Raw genomic sequence first — 18535 nt, forward strand, 5'->3', positions numbered from 1 at the left:
ACGACTCCGGAGATTGAGAGCGGGTGAGAGTCTGTACTGCAGACGAGCTGGGCACTTCTGTGCTACTTGTCCCCTTCGGCCAAAAAGGGAAAGCCCACCAGTAGAAAGGTGGACCCTGGTGAGCCAGACAACATACCCTTCCCTTCCCCGAACCTGGATGTAGCTGCAAGCTACTTTACATTACAATCAACAGTCCCTGCATCTGTCAGCACTAGTTGACTCCGGCGCTGAGGGAAACTTTTGGATGAAAACATAGCTTCTCTGGCCGGAATTCCTTGTGAGCCAGTGAGTACCCCTCTGGAAGCCTGGGCACTGTATGGTAGACTACTGGCCAAACTCACACACTGCACACCACCCCGTCTCTCTTTCTTTCCAGGAATCATCGAGAACAGGTATGATTCAATTTAATTTCCTCTCCTCAAGCTCCTATTGGTCTTGGTTACCCCTGGTTAAACCACCATAACCCCCACATTGACTGGTCCACCGGGAAGATAGTCAGCTGGAGTTCGTTCTGTCACTCCACCTGTCTACAATCGGCCCTTTCCCCAGTAGAAGTCACCGTGACCTTTCTGCTGCTGAAACCCCCAACTTACCCAAGGTTCCAGCAGAATATCACAATCTGGGAGAAGTGTTTAGCAAACAACGGGCTCTTTCCCTGCCTCCACACCACCCTTGTGATTGCGCAATTGACCTTCTCCCTGGAGCCCCTCCACCCACCAGTCATCTGTATACCCTGTCCCAGCCAGAAAGAGACGCAGTGGAGGCTTACCTAAATGACACTCTGGCGGCTGGCATTATCCGACCCTCATCTTCCCCTGTAGGTGCAGGTTTCTTCTTTGTGGGGAAGAAAGACAGCTCACTGAGCCCTTGCATTGACTACCGTGGCCTGAAGAGCATCACCATAAAGAATAAGTATCCACTGCCCCTTATCAACTCTGCTTTCGAGCCCCTTCACAGAGCCACCATTTTCTCTCAGTTGGGCCTATGAAGTGCCTACCACCTGGTCAGGATAAGGGAGGGAGACAAGTGGGAAACAGCTTTCAACACCCCTCTTGGTCCGTTCGGTTTCACCAATTCCCCTGCCATCTTCCAAGCCTTGGTAAACGATGTCCTTAGGGACATTAGTAATTGTTTTGCTTTTGTTTATTTGGATGACATCTTAATCTTCTCCCGAAGTCTTCAGGAACACACCCACCATGTCCATCAGATGCTGCAGAGGCTTTGGGAGAACAAACTATTCGTGAAGGCTGAGAAGTGGGAGATTCATGTTCCTTCTGTCAGTTTCTTGGGGTACATCATTGAGATCGGGCAAGTGAGGGCGGATCCCGAAAAGATCCAGGCCATGATGGAGTGGCCAAAACCCACAACACTCAGCAGCTCCAGCAATTTCTGGTGTTCGCAGACTTCTATCATCACTTCATTGGGGATTACAGCTGGGAGGCAACGCCCCTTACTCGACTCACCTCTCCTCTTCACTGGACCCCCGAAGTGGACTCAGCCTTCTCGGAGCTGAAGAGGTGTTTCACCTCTGCTCCAATCCTGGTCCAACCTGACCCCTCCCACCAATTCATTGTGAAAGTCAATGCTTCCAACTCTGGGGTGGGAGTGGTCCTCTCCCAACACTCCAGCCCAGACCAAAAGCTCCATCCCTGCGCTTTCTTTTCTTGGCATCTATCCCCCGCCAAATGAAACTATGTACAACGTAGGGAACCAGGAGCTACTAGCCCTCAAACTCGCTTTGGAGGAGTGGAGGCACTGTCTGGAGGGAGCGGAACATCCATTCATTGTCTGGACAGACCATAAGAACCTCGCATACATCCAAACCGCCAAACACCTGAATTCCTGGCAAGCCCATTGGGCATTATTTTTTGGCCATTTCAGATTCACACCACCTATCGTCCAGGGTCCAAGAACAGGAAGCCCGATGCTCTCTGTCGTCAATATGACTTCGAGGAGGGCCTTCCCAACCTCAAGAACATCCTTCCACCATCCAGTGTGGTGGCTTCCCTCACCAGGGAGATCGAGTCCATAGTCAAAGAAGCCCAACAAACTCAACCTGATTCAGCCAATGGATGCCCCCCCCCCCCCAATCGCCTCTTCGTGCCTGACTCTGTTCAGTCTCAGGTTCTCCAATGGGGGCATAATTCTCGTTTCACCTGCCATCCCAGGATCAATTGAACTCTGTCCCTTCTGAAGAGACATTTCTGGTGGCCCTCCATGGACGCCGACACCTGTTCCTTCATCTCTGCCTCTTCTGTACATTCCCACGGAAAAGCTTCCCACCGACCACCTGCTGGGCTGCTTCGTCCCCTACCTGTCCTGAATTGCCCGTGGTCTCACATTGCGCTGGATTTCATTACTGGACTACCCACTTCACGAGAACACTGCTGTACTCACTGTGGTGGACCGCTTCTCCAAAGCTGTGCAGTTTGTAGCCCTTCCTAAATTCCCTGCGGCCTGTGAGACAGCCGACCTCTTTGTTCATCAAGTCTTCTGCATCCATGGAATTCCCTCTGATATTATTTCTAACCGGGGCCCTCCAATTCATCTCTCAGTTCTGGAGGTCTTTTTGTCAGGCCCTTGCAGCCTCAGTAAACCTGTCTTCCAGCTTCCATCAGCAGACTAACAGTCAAAGGGAACAAACAAACCAGGATTTGGAAGCAGCACTGCACTGCATAACTGCCAACAACCCGTCATCCTGGAGCAGCCATCTTGTTTGGGTCGAGTACGCCCACAGCACCCTGGTCAGCACCGCCACCAGAATATCTCCCTCAGAATGCTCCCTCTGTTACCAATCCCCTCTCTTTCCTGCACATGAAGATGACGTTGCTGCGCCTTCAGTTCTGGCCCATCTCCGCCGGTGCTGCAGAATCTGGAAAGATGCATGAACAGCCCTGCTCCGCTCAGCTGACTGCAACCGGAGGATTGCCGATCGCCATCAAACACCTGCACCCAATTATCGGCCTGGGCAGAAGGTTTGGCTCTTGTTAAAAGACATCCCCCTTAAGAATGAACCCAAGAAACTCACCCCTCGCTACGTGGGAACATTTGAGATTGAGAGTATCATCAAGCCCTCGGTGGTCAGACTCAAACTGACCAGATTCATGCACAGTCGTCCCACGTTCCATGTCTCCCAATTGAAACCTGTGTCTGTCAGCCCTTTGTGCCCTCCTGCTGAACTCCCTCCACCCACCCAGATCATTGACAACAACCCAGAGTACACCATCTGGCGAATACTGGATGTGCACCGCCGAGGCAGAGGCCTCCAGTACCTGGTCGAGTGGGAGGGATACGGCCTGGAGGAATGCTCCTGGATTCCAGCTCCTTCATCCTGGACCCTTCCCTCATCCATAATTTCCATCAAGACAATCCGGACAAGCCTGGTGGTTCACCTGGAGGCTCCTGTGGGGGGGGGGGGGGGGGGGGGTGGGTGGGTGCGGTTCAGTCACAGTCCCGATCGTTAATTCCCTATTTTCTCCTAATTTCCTTTGATTGTGCCATGGTTCCGACCGTTAATTTCCCATTTCCTCAGAATTGTATTTGCTGATGACACACCTGGTTTCCAGCAAGACCTACTTCATACAAACCCCGGCATTACAACCACTAGTTGCCAGTTCGTCAGTTTTGCCTGTGTGGTAATTACTGATTCCTGGCTGCTTAGGAGTGTGTGTTCTAAGTTTTGATCTAGTACTGAGAATTACCTGTGAAACTCAGTCTTTTCATTTCAAGTTCAGTTTTCTAAATTTTATTCCATTTCTGAGGTTTACCTGTGAAACCCAGCTTCTCTTCTAAAGTTGTATTTCAGCACCAAAGGTTGCCTGAGAAACTCCATCTCTCCATGCCTGCCGTTTCACTTCCAACGCTCCGTGTCAAGATAAATTCTGCCTGTCTCCTGCCTTCCTGCTCTCCCGCCTGTTTGCTGTTCTTGTCTGCATCCTAACTATATCTCCGTGCCTGTGTCCTGCACTTGGGTTTGCCTCGTTCAGTGGAACAGCCAGTTGTCGTACATTCGACAACGCCTCCAACCTCATTTGAAGTTTTCTCTTCGCCCTTGATATATCTCTGCAAATCATACCTGGTTTTCTGGTACAGGCCAGGGTCACCAGACTTAAATGCAACAGATCTAGTCTTCAGCAGATGATATTCCTCCGGGTTCATCCATAGCTTTTGATTTGGGAATGTACAGTAACACATTCTGCCAGGCAAACACTCATCCACACCAGTTTTAATGAAATCGCTAACAACTGCAGCATACTCAAAATGCTGGTGGACGCAGCAGGCCAGGCAGCACCTATAGGAAGAAGTTCAGTCGACATTTCGGGCCGACACCCCTTGTCAGGACTAAATGAAAGATTGTAAGAGATTTGAAAGTGGGGGCAGGGAGAGATCCAAAATGATAGAAGACAGGAGGGGGAGTGATGAAGCTAAGAGCTGGAAAGTTGATTGGAAAAGGGATACAGAGCTGGAGAAGAGCTGGGTGATGACAGTCATGGATATACAGAAAGTAAAGGAGGGGGCTTAGAACACAGTCCTGATGGGCACCTGAAGACTAGAATATAAAAGCCAGGACGTAATGTTGAGACTTTATAAAGCACTCTCTTGGAGTATGCGAGTAGTTTTGTGCCACTTATGAGTAAATCTGTGCCGAAACTGGAGGGGGTTCAAGGGAGTTTCATGAAAAAGATTACAGAATTGAACTGCTTGTTATATGAAGACTGATGGCTCTGGGTCAGTATTCACTGGAATTCAGAAGAATGAGATGTGACTATTGAATGGTGAAAGGTCTTGCTGGAGTCGATCGGGAGACAATGTTTCCTCTAATGTGAGACTCTAAGACCAGAGGACACAGCATCAGAACAGAAGGGCATCCTTTTAGAATGGAGATGGAGAGGAATTTCTTCAGCCAGAGAGTGTTGAATCTGTAGAATTTGTTGCCACAAGCAGTCGGGCAGGCCAAGTTTGGATGTATATCTAAGGCAGAGATTAATGGATTCTTGATTGGACAGGGCACCAAGTGATAAGGGGGTCAGGGAAGTGGGGAGGAAGGCAGGAGTTAGGGGCTGAGAGGAAAAATAGATCAGACGTGATGAAATGGCAGAGCAGACTCGATGGGCCAAATGCTATATATATCAGATATCTGCCCCTATATCTGCTGGTTTTATGGAAAAAAACGAGTAGTTGAAACAAACAACCCTTGAAGGACAGAGAAACTAAAGATGACACCAAGCATAAAACAGCTTCATTTATAGCCAGAGATAAGAAAAAATCCATTTAAATCTAGAGATAATAATAAACTAATCTGAAAATACTTATTCCATAGTACAGTAAAAATTAATCACTGAGAGAACTGTTCTTCACTTCAAGCCGAGCATATCTTTCAGAATCATACTGTGAATAGCCTCGAGAGGCATATTAAACTGTTATGCATATAAAGGCTACTCCAAAGTGCAAGCAGTTAATTAATTGTTAAACTGTAAAGAACTGGACAGTTAAACAGCCAGATCGAACATATATTTTCAGTCAGTATCATGGGGTTTTGGAAATCTACCTGGAATGATCCCAGAATCTGAAACCGTCTCGGTGAATCTGTAACTCAATAAGTACATGATGTCCTGTAACTCAGGGTAATCGACCAAAGTGGGATTAGTGTAAAGCCTCCTTCTGCATCACAATAGACAGAAAGGCGTCAATCTGTGCTGTAAATGCCAATGATGGTGCCCATTTACTCTTCTCACATGGCCCATTTGTAAAACAGAATTCAGTATGGACAAAAATGTCAAAAGCAGCAAACTTCATTTATATAGCATCTTGAACACATCCTAACATACTTGACAAGAGACATCAGCTCAGCTCATGTCAGGTCAGATTAGTTTATTGTCATTCACACCAGGGTGCAATGAAATTCCTTGTATCCATGAAGATAACAGAATGAACCAGAATCAGTATCAGGTTTAAAATCACTGGCGTATAGCATGAAACTTTTTGTTTGCAGCAGTTCTATTGGTCTATAAATCTACAAAATTATAACTAAAATCTATTATTATCCAAAGAATGTTATAAATATATAAAAAATGAAATTAAATAGTGCAAAATGAGGAAAAATCAGTAAGGTAGCCTTCACGGTTTCATTGTCTGTTCAGAAATCTGAAGGTGAAGAAGCTGTTCCTGAAGCATTGAGAGCGCAATTTTTGGCTCCTATACTTTCTTAATGGCAGCAATGAGAAATTGGCATGTTGATTACAGCAATAGGCAGATGCAACAGGAGCGTTCCCATGCAGGTCTGACAAAGAGCTTGAAAAAGCAACAAGCTTTTCGATGGGAGTCTTTGTTAGTGTACTGCACAGATGCAACAGGAATGTTGCAACAGAATGCAACAATTGCAGAAAGAGGCGGACAGGGAAGAGGTAAAAGAAGCTGAGAGAGAAGCTGTTTTTTTTTAACTGATTGCAGCAAAGAGGCTAGACTGCGCAGCCGCATGACGTAGCGTGCCAAAGGTTTAAAAAGAAAGACCACCATATACAGTGGCCATCATCAGAATGGGATGGCTTTGGCTCAATCAGGCTTCGGCGAGAACAGACAGAAGCAAGGTATGAATGGGGCACAACTGCGCAAGCGCGTGAGGCAGCGGGAGAATTTAAATAGCAAGCAGAGGCTGAGTACGAGCTTCACTCCAGGTGAGGTAAGGCCGGGTAAGTTCCTTTAGTTCATCTAATTAGCTTCGTAGTAGGTAATGGAGGCAGCAGTTAGGACAGTTGAGTGCTCCGTTTGCAGTATGTGGGAAGTCAGGGCGAGCACAACTGTACCTGATGACTACGCCTGCAAAAGGTGCATCCAACTGCAGCTCCTGACAAACTGAGTTAGGGAACTGGAGTTGGACCTGGATGAACTTTGGATCATTCGGGATGCAGAGGCAGAAATAAACAGGAGTTTCAGGGAGATAGTCACCCCTAGGAGTTAGGAGACAGGTAGTTGTGTGACTGTCAGGAGGGGGAAGGGGAACAGACAGGAAGAGCAGAGCACACCTGTGGTCGTTCCCATCAACAATCAGTATACAGTTTTGGATACTGTTGATGGGGACGACCTACCAGGGACAAGTTGCAGTAGTTGCATCTCTGGCACCGAGACTGGACCCTCAGCTCAGAAGGGGAGGAGGGAAAAGAGGAGAGCAGTAGTGATAGGGGATTTGATAGTTAGGGGGACAGATAGGATGTTCTGTGGAAGAGATTGAGAATCCCAGATGGTCTGTTGCCTCCCTGGTGCCAGGGTCCGTGATATCTCGGATCGAGTTCTCAGTATTCTCAAGAGGGAGGGTGAGCAGCCGGATGTCGTGGTCCACGTAGGGACCAATGATGTGGGTAGGAAGAGTCAGGAGGTCCTAAAAGGTGAGTTTAGGGAGCTAGGTGCCAAGTTAAAGGACAGCACCTCCAGGATAGCAATCTCAGGATTGCTACCAGTGTCATGTGCAGGAGGGTTTAGAAATAGGAGGATAGTGCAGATCAACACGTGGCTGAAGACATGGTGCAGGGGAGAGGGCTTCAGATTTATAGATAATTGGGCAGTTTTCCAGGGAAGATGGGACCTATTCCAGTGGGACGGTTTACATCTGATCTGGAGAGGGACAAATATTCTTGCAGGTAGGTCTGCTGGAGAGGCTCCAGTGAATTTAAAATACTTTTGTAGATATGAGGGGGGAGGGGAACCAGAATGTAGAAACAGATGTATGGGAGAAGGAAGAAAAAGAAGACAGTAAAGTTCTTTGTACTGTTAGAGGTAAACAGAAAGGAAGAGGTGGAGAATTTCTTAAATGCATTTATTTTAATGCTAGGAGCATTGTAAGAAAGGTGGATGAGCTTGGAGCATGGATTGATACCTGGAAATATGATGTTGTAGCTATTAGTGCAACATGGTTGCAGGAGGGGTGTGATTGGCAACCAACTATTCCTAGATTTTGTTGCTTCAGGTTTGATAGATTCAGAGGGGCAAGAGGAGGAGGTTTTGCGTTGCATGTCAGAGAAAATATTACAGCGGTGCGCTGGCAGGATAGATTAGAAGGCTCATCTAGGGAGGATAATTGGGTGGAATTGAGGAATGGGAAAGGTGTAGGAACACTTATGGTGGTGTACTATAGACCACCTAATGGGGAGAGAGAATTGGAGGAGCAAATTTGCAGAGATAGCAGATATTTGTAGTAAGCACAGGGTTGTGATTGTGGGAGATTTTATTTTTCCACACATAGACTGGGAAGCCCATACTGTAAAAGGGATGGATGGTTTGGAGTTTGTAAAATATGTGCAGGAAAGTTTTTTGCAGCAATACATAGAGGTACCAACTAGAGAAGGTGCAGTGTTGGATCTTCTGCTAGGGAATGAAATAGGTCAGGTGATGGAGGTATGTGTTGGGGAGCACTTCAGGTCCAGTGATCACAATGTCATTAGTTTCAATATAATTATGGAGAAGGATAGGACTGGACCCAGGGTTGATATTTTTGATTGGAGAAAGGCTAACTTTGATGAGATGCAAAAGGATTTAGAAGAGTGGATTGGGGCAATTTGCTTTATGGGAAGGATGTAATAGAGAAGTGGAGGTCATTTAAAGATGAAATTTTGAGGGTGCGGAATCCTTATCTTCCTGTTAGGTTGGAAGGAAAGGTTAAAAGTTTGAGTGAGCCATGGTTTTCAAGAGATATTGGAAACTTGGTTAGGAAAAAGAGAGATATCTACAATAAATATAGGCAGCATGGAGTAAATGTGGTGCTCGAGGAATATAAAGAATGTAAGAAGAATATTAAGAAAGAAATTAGAAAAGCTAAAAGATACAAGGTTGCATTGGCAAATAAGGTGAAAATAAATCCAAAGGGTTTCTACAGTTATATTAATAGCAAAAGGATAGTTTGGGATAAAATTGGTCCCTTACAGAATCAGAGTGGACAGCTATGAGTGGGGGAGATTTTGAACAATTTCTTTTCCTGGGTATTCACTAAGGAGAAGGATATTGAATTGAGTAAGGTAAGGGAAACAAGTAGGGAAGTTATGGAAACTATGATGATTAAAGAAGAGGCAGTACTGGCGCTTTTAAGTAATATAAGAGTGGATAAATCTCCGGATCCTGACAGGATATTTGCTAGGACCTTGAGGGAGGTTAGTGTAGAAATAGCAGGGGCTCTGTCAGAAATATTTCAAATGTCATTAGAAACGGGGATTGGTGTACTGCTCATTCTCACTAAATTGGATTAGTAAGTATGCAGATGATACTAAGTTAGGTGGTTTTGTGGATAATGAAGTAGGTTTTCAAAGTTTGCAGAGAGATTTAGGCCAGTTAGAAGAGTGGGCTGAGTGATGGCAGATGGAGTTTAATGCTGATAAGTGTGAGGTGCTACATTTTGGTAGGAATAATCCAAATAGGACATACATGGTAAATGGTAGGGCATTGAGGAATGCAGTAGAACAGTGTGATCTATGAATAATGGTGTATAGTTCCCTGAAGTTGGAATCTCATGTGAATAGGGTGGTGAAGAAAGCTTTTGGTATGTTGGCCTTTATAAATCAGAGCATTGAGTATAGGAGTTGGGATGTAATGTTAAAATTGTACAAGGCATTGGTAAGGCTGACTTTGGGGTATTGTGTACAGTTCTGGTCACCAAATTATAGGAAAGATGTCAACAAAATAGAGAGAGTACAGAGAAGATTTACTAGAATGTCACCTGGGTTTCAGCACCTAAGTTACAGGGAAAGATTGAACAAGTTAGGTTTTTATTCTTTGGTGCGTAGAAGGTTGAGGGGAGACTTGATCGAGGTATTTAAAATTATGAGGGGGTAGATAGAGTTGACGTGGATAGGCTTTTTCCATTGAGAGTAGGGGAGATTCAAACAAGAGGACGTGAGTTGAGACTTAGGGGCAAAAGCTTAAGGGTAACATGAGGGGGAATTTCTTAACTCAGAGAGTGGTAGCTATGTGGAATGAGCTTCCAGTAGAAGTGGTAGAGGCAGGTTCGGTATTGTCATTTAAAGCAAAATTGGGTAGGTATATGGATAGGAAAGGAATGGAGGGTTATGGGCTCAGTGCGGGTCAGTGGGATTAGGTGAGAGTAAGTGTGTGGCACGGACTAGAAGGGCCGAGATGGCCTGTTTCCATGCTGTAATTGTTATATAGGAGTGGTAAAGAGGTTATATAGGAGTGGTAAACTCCCACTGAATATTCCCCTGCAGATGAGATAAGATGTCCCAAACCCAGGCACCAGGCAGACAACACAACTTTTGGGATGCTCTATCCTCATGAAAGAGAGCTTAATCTATTCCCTTGACTATACTACCCCTAATATTCACTACATTTCTCTTCTCTCCCCTGCTTGAATGTCTCCCTGAAATACGGTGCTACAGTTAGGTTGCTCATCCTTCCTACAGCCCCCATTCTCATCCACACTGGGATCAAACATCTTGGACATTGCCTCTGCCTGTTCTCAGAACCCTTGTTGAGCCAAAGCCTTACTACTCTGCCTCAAGTCACTCTGATGATGACTGCTTGTCTAGTTAGTACCACTTTTTTATAGAGACTGGGTTTTCTCATCGAAAATCTTTACCACTCCTGTTACATCTGTGCAATACACTAACAAATGACTCCCATCAAAAAGCTTGTTGCTTTTTCAAGCTCTTTGTCAGACCTGCATGGGAATGCTCCTGTTGCATCTGCCTATTACTGTAATCAACATGCCCATTTCTCATTGCTGCCATTAAGAAAGTATAGGAGCCAAAAATTGCACACTCAGTGTTTCAGGAACAGCTTCTTCACCTTCACCAGCTGAGCTGATGTCTCTTCTGAAATACATTAGGATGTGTTCAAGATGCTACATAAATGAAGTTTGCTGCTTTTGACATTTTTGTCGATCCTGAATACCGTTTTACAGATGGACCATGTGAGCAGAGTAAATCGTCACCATCATTGACATTTACAGCACAGATTGACGCCATTCTGTCTAGAAGGAGGCTTTACACTAATCCCACTTTGGTCTGTAGCCCTGAGTTACAGGACATCATGTACTCATTGAGTTACAGATTCACTGAGACTGTTTCAGATTCTGGGATCATTTCAGGTAGATTTCCAAAACCCCATGACACTGACTGAAAATATATGTTTGATCTAGTTGTTTAACTGTCCAGTTCTTTACAGTTTAACAATTAGTTATCTGCTTGCACTTTAGAGTAGCCTTTATATGCATAACAGTTTAATATGCCTCTGGAGGCTATTCAAAGTATGATTCTACTGCGCCTATGGTCTTGTTTATTATTTATTGCAATGCCTGCACTGCTTTGTGCACTTTCTGCAGTGCTGGGTAAGTCTGTAGTCTAGTTTAGTTTTATTTCTGTGTTGTTTTTCCGTAGTTCAGTGTAGTTTTTGTACTGTTTCATGTAGCACCATGGTCCTGAAAAACACTGTCTCGTTTTTACTGTGTACTGTACCAGCAGTTATGTTCGAAATGACAATAAAAGTGACTTGACTTGAGACTTGTTCTGCTTGAAGAACAGTTTTCTGAGTGATTAATTTTTACTGTAGTATTGAATAAGTATTTTCTGGTGGAAACCAGAGTGAAGGGACTCAGGATTGGACAGATGGTAAAAAAAGCAAAAATTGCATGCTGTCAGACTGTCAGTACAGGCAGCTGGATGTTAAGAAAAATTTGCAGGCAGCAGTGCATCAGGGATGCAGAATCAGAAAGGATGGCAAATACAGTACTCAAAGTCTTATATCTCAATGCACAGGGTATAAAGAAATAAGGTGGATGATCTTGTTGCACTATTACAAAGGGTCAGGGTTGATGTTGTTGCCATCACAGAATCCTGGCTGAAAGGTGGTTGTAGTTGGACCTGAGAGTTCAAGGTTACATGTTATATCAGAGGGATAGGAAGGTAGGCAGAGAGGATGGCGTGGCTCCACTGGTAAGGAATGGCATCAAATCAGCAGAAAGTTGTGACGTAGAATTGAAAGATGTTGAAATCTTGAGAGTTGAGAAAAGAAACCGCAGGGGTAAAAGGCACCTTAAGGCAGTTATATACTGTCCTCCTAACAGTAGCTGGGATGTGAATCACAATGGAAAATAGAAAAGGCCCATCAAAAGGACAATGATATGATAGTCGTGGGAGAGTTCAACATGAAGGTTGACTGGGAAAATCAGGCTGGTAATGGATCTCAAGAGAGTGAGTTTGTTAAATGCCTATGAGATGGCTTTTTAAAGCAGTTTGTCATTATGCCTTCTGGAGGATCATATCCCTGCTCTTGTATTCTAGAATATCGGAGACCAAAGAATTGCAAATTTCCTGAAAAGATACTCATCATTCAGCCAGCACCATCATGGGTAGAAGCCACCAGCCCCCTCTGCATCCAGGACCCCTTCAAATAGAAATGTCTCAAATAAGCAGCATCTTTCATGAAATGTAGGTCATGCCCTCTTCTCACTGCTACCAACAAGGAGGAGGTAGAGGAGACATTTATAGTAATGTGGTTCTCTAAGGAACTATTTGTCTGGCCTGATGAACACGTACATTAAAACAGGCTTGATGGCATTCTTGATGCTACCGTAGGCAGTTCTGCCCAGCAGCTCCCAGAGACAGCCTTCTGCCAATGCTGCTGGACTCTGCTTCTCCTTCTCAGTTGCCTGTAGTGGCGATAGAGATCGACTGGAAAAACATAGTTAGCAGAATCAGTACAGCTGAAGTTTGAAACGCAAGTACTGAAATGTTAAACTTTCCATTGGACAGGATGATGAGGCCAAGGACCAGATGAGTAACTCACCTTCAGAGCGAGGGAGGATGTAAAAGAGGAAGCTTTGTTGTGACATTCATGTAAGTCATACAACAGGAGCAGATTATGCCATTTGTCTTATTGAGTCTGTTCCACCATTCCATCGTGGCTGTTTTATTATCCCTCTCAATCTCATTCTGCTGACTTCTTCCCATAACCTTCAATGGCCTGTCTAACCAAGAACCTATCAACCTCCACTTTAAATATACTCAATAACTTGGCCTCCACAGCTGTCTCACAGATACATCATGCTCTGGCAAAATAAATTCTTCCTCATCTCTGTTCTTAATGGAGTTCCCTCAATTCTGTGTCTGTGTGTCATAAAGGGACAGGGCTGGACCCAATTGCAGGACGCAGGCACTGAAGTACTAGGGACAGGACGGGAACAACTAAACGAGAGACAAGACATGGAGACCGTGGTGAGCGTGAGGGTCATGACGTTCAAGGTGATGCTGGGGTTCCGAGAGAGTCTTAAAGTTCAGGTGAGGAGGCTCCCGGAGTTCATGGCGAGGCAGGATCTTGGCTAGGCAAGAGGATGGGTCTTTGGGACAAGGAATGCTGGGAGGGGAGCCCCTGGGCAGGCTGCATAACTCCTGGGCAGGGTCACCTCCCAGGCAGGAACACAGGGGCTTGGGCAAGACACGGAGCACCTGGACCGGTTGCGGGGCACAACCCGTTGGGAGCAAGGGGTAGGAAAGGGTCAGAGTCCTCAGGGTGGGCCACAATAACTCCTGGTCAGGGCCACCTCCCAGGCAGGAACATGGGGGCTTGGGCAAGATGCAGAGCACCTGGGCAGGTTGCATGGCACAAACCATCAGGAGCAAGGGGTAGGAAAGGGTCAGAGTCCTCAGGGCGGGCCACAATAATTCCCCAGGGTTACCTCGCAGGCAGGAACATGGGGGCCTGGGCAAGGCACAGAGCACCTGGGAGCAAGGGGTAGGAAGTTCAGAGTCCCCCACCAGGCAACGGCAGTCCAGTGTGCTTACCCAACAAAGGCAAGAATCGGAAGGGAGTTCAGTCCAGGGTGACTATGAGACTGACTCACAGAACTTGTTGATTAACAGAGGGTACTCAAAGCCAGGACAAACACAACAAGCAGAACAAAACCAGACAAACAGGTCAGAATAAACAGAACAACCCCCCAACTAAACTCAGTCCCAGTGTCTCTTATTTTCACCTTCCAGCCGATAGGCATCAGGTGTGCCTCCTTAAGACAAGATGATCTTATTTGGGCTTAAGGCTGAAAGGAGGGGCAGTTACAAGACCCGGAGTCTGGAGTCCGTGGACCGGATCAAGACCCGGAATGCGGGCTCCGGACCAGACCATAACACTGTGCCCTCTGGTCATAGACTCTCCTACTGTAGGAAACATCCTCACTACATCCATGCTGTCTGGGCCTTTCAATATTTGATAGGTTTCAATGAGATTCTCCCTCATTCTTCTAAATTCCAGCAAATATAGGCCCATAATCAGAAAATAGTCCTCAGACATTTACCCTTTCATTCCTGGAATCATTGACATAAATCTCCTCTACATCCTCTCCAATGCCAGTACAATTTTTCAAAACTGAGGGGCCCAAACTGCTCCCAATATTCCACATGAGGCATCATCAGTGCCTTACAAAGCATTGTTTTCACACCCTTCCTTTTATCTTCTAGTCCTTGCTAAATGAATGCTGACATTGCATTTACCTTCCAACTCTTGTGTTAGTAAGAGAAGCTAACACTGGAATTGAAAGATGCATCCATCATCCACCTGTATAAGTGAGAGGGAAAGCTGGATAACTATCGGGGAATATCCTTGTTGGCCATCATAGTCAAGACGTTTGCCACGCTTCTCAAATCAGACATTGACAGGAGACTGCTATCAGAGAGCCAGTATGGAACTAGAAAGAGTGTGGGACTATCAGTGTGGTGTTTGCTGCAAGAGGAATGTCAGGAGCAAAATGCTGACCTGTTCTCCAGCTATGTCAACCTGACGAAGGCTTTCGACACTGTTTGCAGAGAGGGTCTGTGGAAGACAATGGTAAAGTATGGTTTCCCATGGAAGTTCATCACTATGGCGTCACAGTTCCATGATGGCAATCAAGCTAGAGTTCAGGGTAATGGTGAGACATCTGAGCCTTTCACGGTCTCAGACAGGGTTAAGCAGAGCTATGTCTTGATGTCAAAGATATTGTCTGGTGTTCTCTGTCATGTTGACTGATCCATTCAGAGATGGTGATGCACACATCAGCATCAGAATCTGTACTAAGCAAAGACTAAGGTTATGACAGATATCATCAGGAGGGAGATCAGTGGAGAAGGTCGAGTGGAGAATGGCATCACATAGAGAACAATCCCTATTGAAAGCCAAGATTGTGAGGGGTTTTAGCAGAAAGATGCATTCAGGTTGGATCCCGCCGTAAATAGTAGAAGTTATTGGGAATGATGAACTGGATACTGAGGTTTGTGAAACACAGAAACATAGAAAACTGACAGAAACAATACAGGCCTTTCAGCCCACAAAGCTGTGCCGAACGTCCTTATCTTAGAACTACCTAGGCTTACCCATAGCCCTCTATTTTTCTAAGCTCCATGTACCTATCCAGGTGTCTGTTAAAAGACCCTATCGCTTTCACCTCCACTACCGCTGCTGGCAACCTATTCCATGCACTCACCACTCTCTTCGTAAAAAAACTTGCCCCTGACATCTCCTCTGCACCTACTTCCAAGCACCTTAAAACTATGTCCTCTCATGTTAGCCATTTCAGCTGTGAGGAAAAAGCCTCTGACTATCCACACGATCAATGCTTCTAACTATCTTGTACACCTCTATCAGATCACCTGTTATCCTCTGTTGCTTCAAGGAGAAAAGGCTGAGTTCACTCAACCTATACTCATAAGGCATGCTCTCCAATCCAGGAAACATCCTTGCAAATCTTCTCTGCACCCTTTCTATGGTTTCCACGGCCTTCCAGTAGTGAGGCGACCAGAATTGAGCACAGTACTCCAAGTGGGGCCTGACCATGGTCCTATACAGCTGCTACATTACCTCTCAGCTCTTCAACCCAATCTCAAGATTGATGAAGGCCAATGCACCGTTTGCCTTCTTAACCACAGTGTCAACCTGTGTAACAGCTTTGAGTGTCCTATGGACTCGGACCCCAAGATCATTATGATCCTCCACACTGCGAAGAGTCTTACCATTAATGCAATATTCTGCCATCATATTTGACCTACCAAAATGAATCACCACAGTTATCTGGATTGAACTCCATCTGCCACTTCTCAGCCCAGTTTTGCATCCTATCAATGTCCCACTGGAACCTCTAGCCCTCCACACTATCCACAATATTTATCTCCACCTCATTCTATTCTGATACTCACTGTCACATGGCACAGGCAGTAATCCTCAGATGACTACCTTTGTGGTCCTGCTTCTCAACTATCTTCCTAACTCCCTGTAGTCTGCTTTCATATCTCCTCCTTGTTCCTGCCTATGTCACTGGTACCAATATGTACCACGACCTCTGGCTGTTCTACTTACCACTTCAAGTTATCGTAGACACGATTAGAATCATCCCAGACCCTGGCACCTGGAAGGCAAACTACCAACTGCATTTCTTTCCTGCATCCACAGAATCGCCTGTCTGACCTCCTAACTATACAGTCCCCTATCACTGCTGCTATCCACTTCCTTTCCCTATCCTTCTGAGCCACAGGGCCAGACCCTGTGCCAGATGCGCGACCACTGTGGCTTCCTCCAGGTCGGCTGTTCCCCGCAACAGTACTCAAACAGGTGTACTTATTGTTAAGAGGGACAGCCATTGGAGAACTCTCTAGCATCTGCCTCTTGCCCTCCTCTCTCCTGACTGTTACCTACTTATCCTTCTCCCGAGGCCCTGGAGAAACTATCTGCCTATATCTCCTATCACCTCCTCACTCTCTCTGACCAGACAAAGGTCATCGAGCTGCATCTCCAGTTCCCTAAACCATCCCTAAGCAGCTGCAGCTTGACACATCTGGTGCAGGTGCAGCCATCCAGGAGGCTGGGAGTCTCCTGGACTTCCCACATCTGACACCAAGCACAGAAAACCAGCCTCACACATATACTTCCTGTCTGTAATCTAGACAGATAGCCTATCTTGACTCAACCCTTTATCGCTGAAGCCCCACTGAGCCAAGCCTTCCAACTGTCTCCCTCTACTCAGACGCTCGCCATCTAAATCTGTTTTCTTTTTAAGTTCTTCTCACTGACTGACCTTCATGCGCTTGCACAGTCATGCCACATTCAAACAGCTGAAGAAATAACCACAGCAGCACACACAAAATGCTGGTGGAATGCAGCAAGCCAGGCAGCATCTATAGGAAGAAGCACTGTCGACATTTCAGGCCAAGACTCTTCGTCAGGAAGAAATAACTATCACCTTTTGAATTTTCTCACTTTTAAACGCTTCTCGCTGTCCTCACTGGCTGAACTCCACGCGCTTGTGCAGTTGTGCCCCGTTCAAACCACTGTGAAGTAGTAGGTAAGGACATGAAGAACCCTATCCCTGACATGGCAGTAGGAGACTGGGGTGAGTGTAGATATGCAGGAAATGGAGGAGATGCAGGTGAGGGCAGCATCGATGACAGAGGAAGATAAACCCTGTTCTTTAAAAAGGAGTAAATCTCAGATGATCTACAATGAGAAATCTCATCTTGAACAGATCCAATGGAGTCAGAAGAACTGAGAACAGAATCGTATTTTTACAAGTGAGAGGGTGGGTGGAAGCAAAGTCAAGATAGCTGTGAGAGTCAGTAGGTTTATAAAAGATATCAGCAGATGGTCTGTCTCCAGAGATAGAGACAGACAAATGAAGAATGGGTACTCCACATACATCTTCACTAGAATTATATAAAGCTGCAACATAAATTCCTGACCCTTGAACTCAGATCCTTGACTAATAAAGGCAAGCATGTCATATGCCTTCCATTCCAAGTCAATAGCTTCCTGAAATTGGGTGCACAGGTTGTGGCAAAGAAAGTACTGTCCAGAATTATCCTGGTTTCCTTCTTGAACAAAGAAACTACATTAGCAACTTGCCAGTTCTCCAGGGCCTCACCTGTGGTAGCAGAGAACAGAAAGATCTTAGTTAATGTCCCAAAGATCTCATCTCGCGACTCCCTCAATAACCTTTCTATATCACATCATGTCCTTCAAGAGACTTTTTTGTTATCTCTGAATGTCCCATAGAGATCTCGCTTCCCTCCCTGGTTTTTCCTTGGTAAATACTCAAGTAACTTACTCATTTAAGACATCTACAAACTTCTCCGACTCCATGGACGTGTTCCCTCTATCTTTGAGTGGTCTTATCTGTTCTTTAGTTGATGCATGTATAAAATGCCTTGGGATTCTCTTTAAAATCCTTGGGATCTCATCTGGTCACTCAACACCAGCTCCATAGCAAAGAAAACCCAGCAGCATCTCTACTTTCTGTGAAGGCTGAGGAGAGTCCATCTCTCACTCCCCATCCTCATCAGATTCTATAGTGGTTGTATTGAGAGCATCCTGAGCAGCTGCATCACTGCCTGGTTCAGAAATTGCACCATCTCGGATCACAAGACCCTGCAGCGGATAGTGAGGTCAGCTGAGAAGATCATCGGGGTCTCTCTTCCCGCCATCATGGACATTTACACTACATGTTGCATCCGCAAAGCACACAGCATTATGAAGGACCCCATGCACCGTTCATACAAACTCTCCTCCCTCCTGCCATCTG

At 45.7% G+C, this 18535-nt stretch overlaps 1 long non-coding RNA gene across 5 annotated transcripts in view; it reads right to left on the reverse strand.

Annotated features, from left to right (window-relative positions):
- LOC132402576 (uncharacterized) overlaps positions 1-18535 on the reverse strand; it is a 76194-nt gene that overhangs the window by 19507 nt on the left and 38152 nt on the right. Inside the window, exons 1-2 of one of the 5 annotated variants that reach the window (XR_009514961.1) lie at positions 12534-15611; positions 3273-3402 (exon numbers count right to left, since the gene is read on the reverse strand). The exons of 3 other annotated variants lie outside the window; for them this stretch is intronic. This is a non-coding gene — a long non-coding RNA (uncharacterized LOC132402576). Of the gene's footprint in view, positions 1-769; positions 1893-3272; positions 3403-12533; positions 15612-18535 lie in introns of those variants that run through there. One more of the 5 variants, XR_009514962.1, reaches the window with a different exon arrangement.

This window comes from Hypanus sabinus, chromosome 12 (assembly GCF_030144855.1).
Source record: "Hypanus sabinus isolate sHypSab1 chromosome 12, sHypSab1.hap1, whole genome shotgun sequence".
NCBI classification, from domain to species: Eukaryota; Metazoa; Chordata; class Chondrichthyes; order Myliobatiformes; family Dasyatidae; genus Hypanus; species Hypanus sabinus.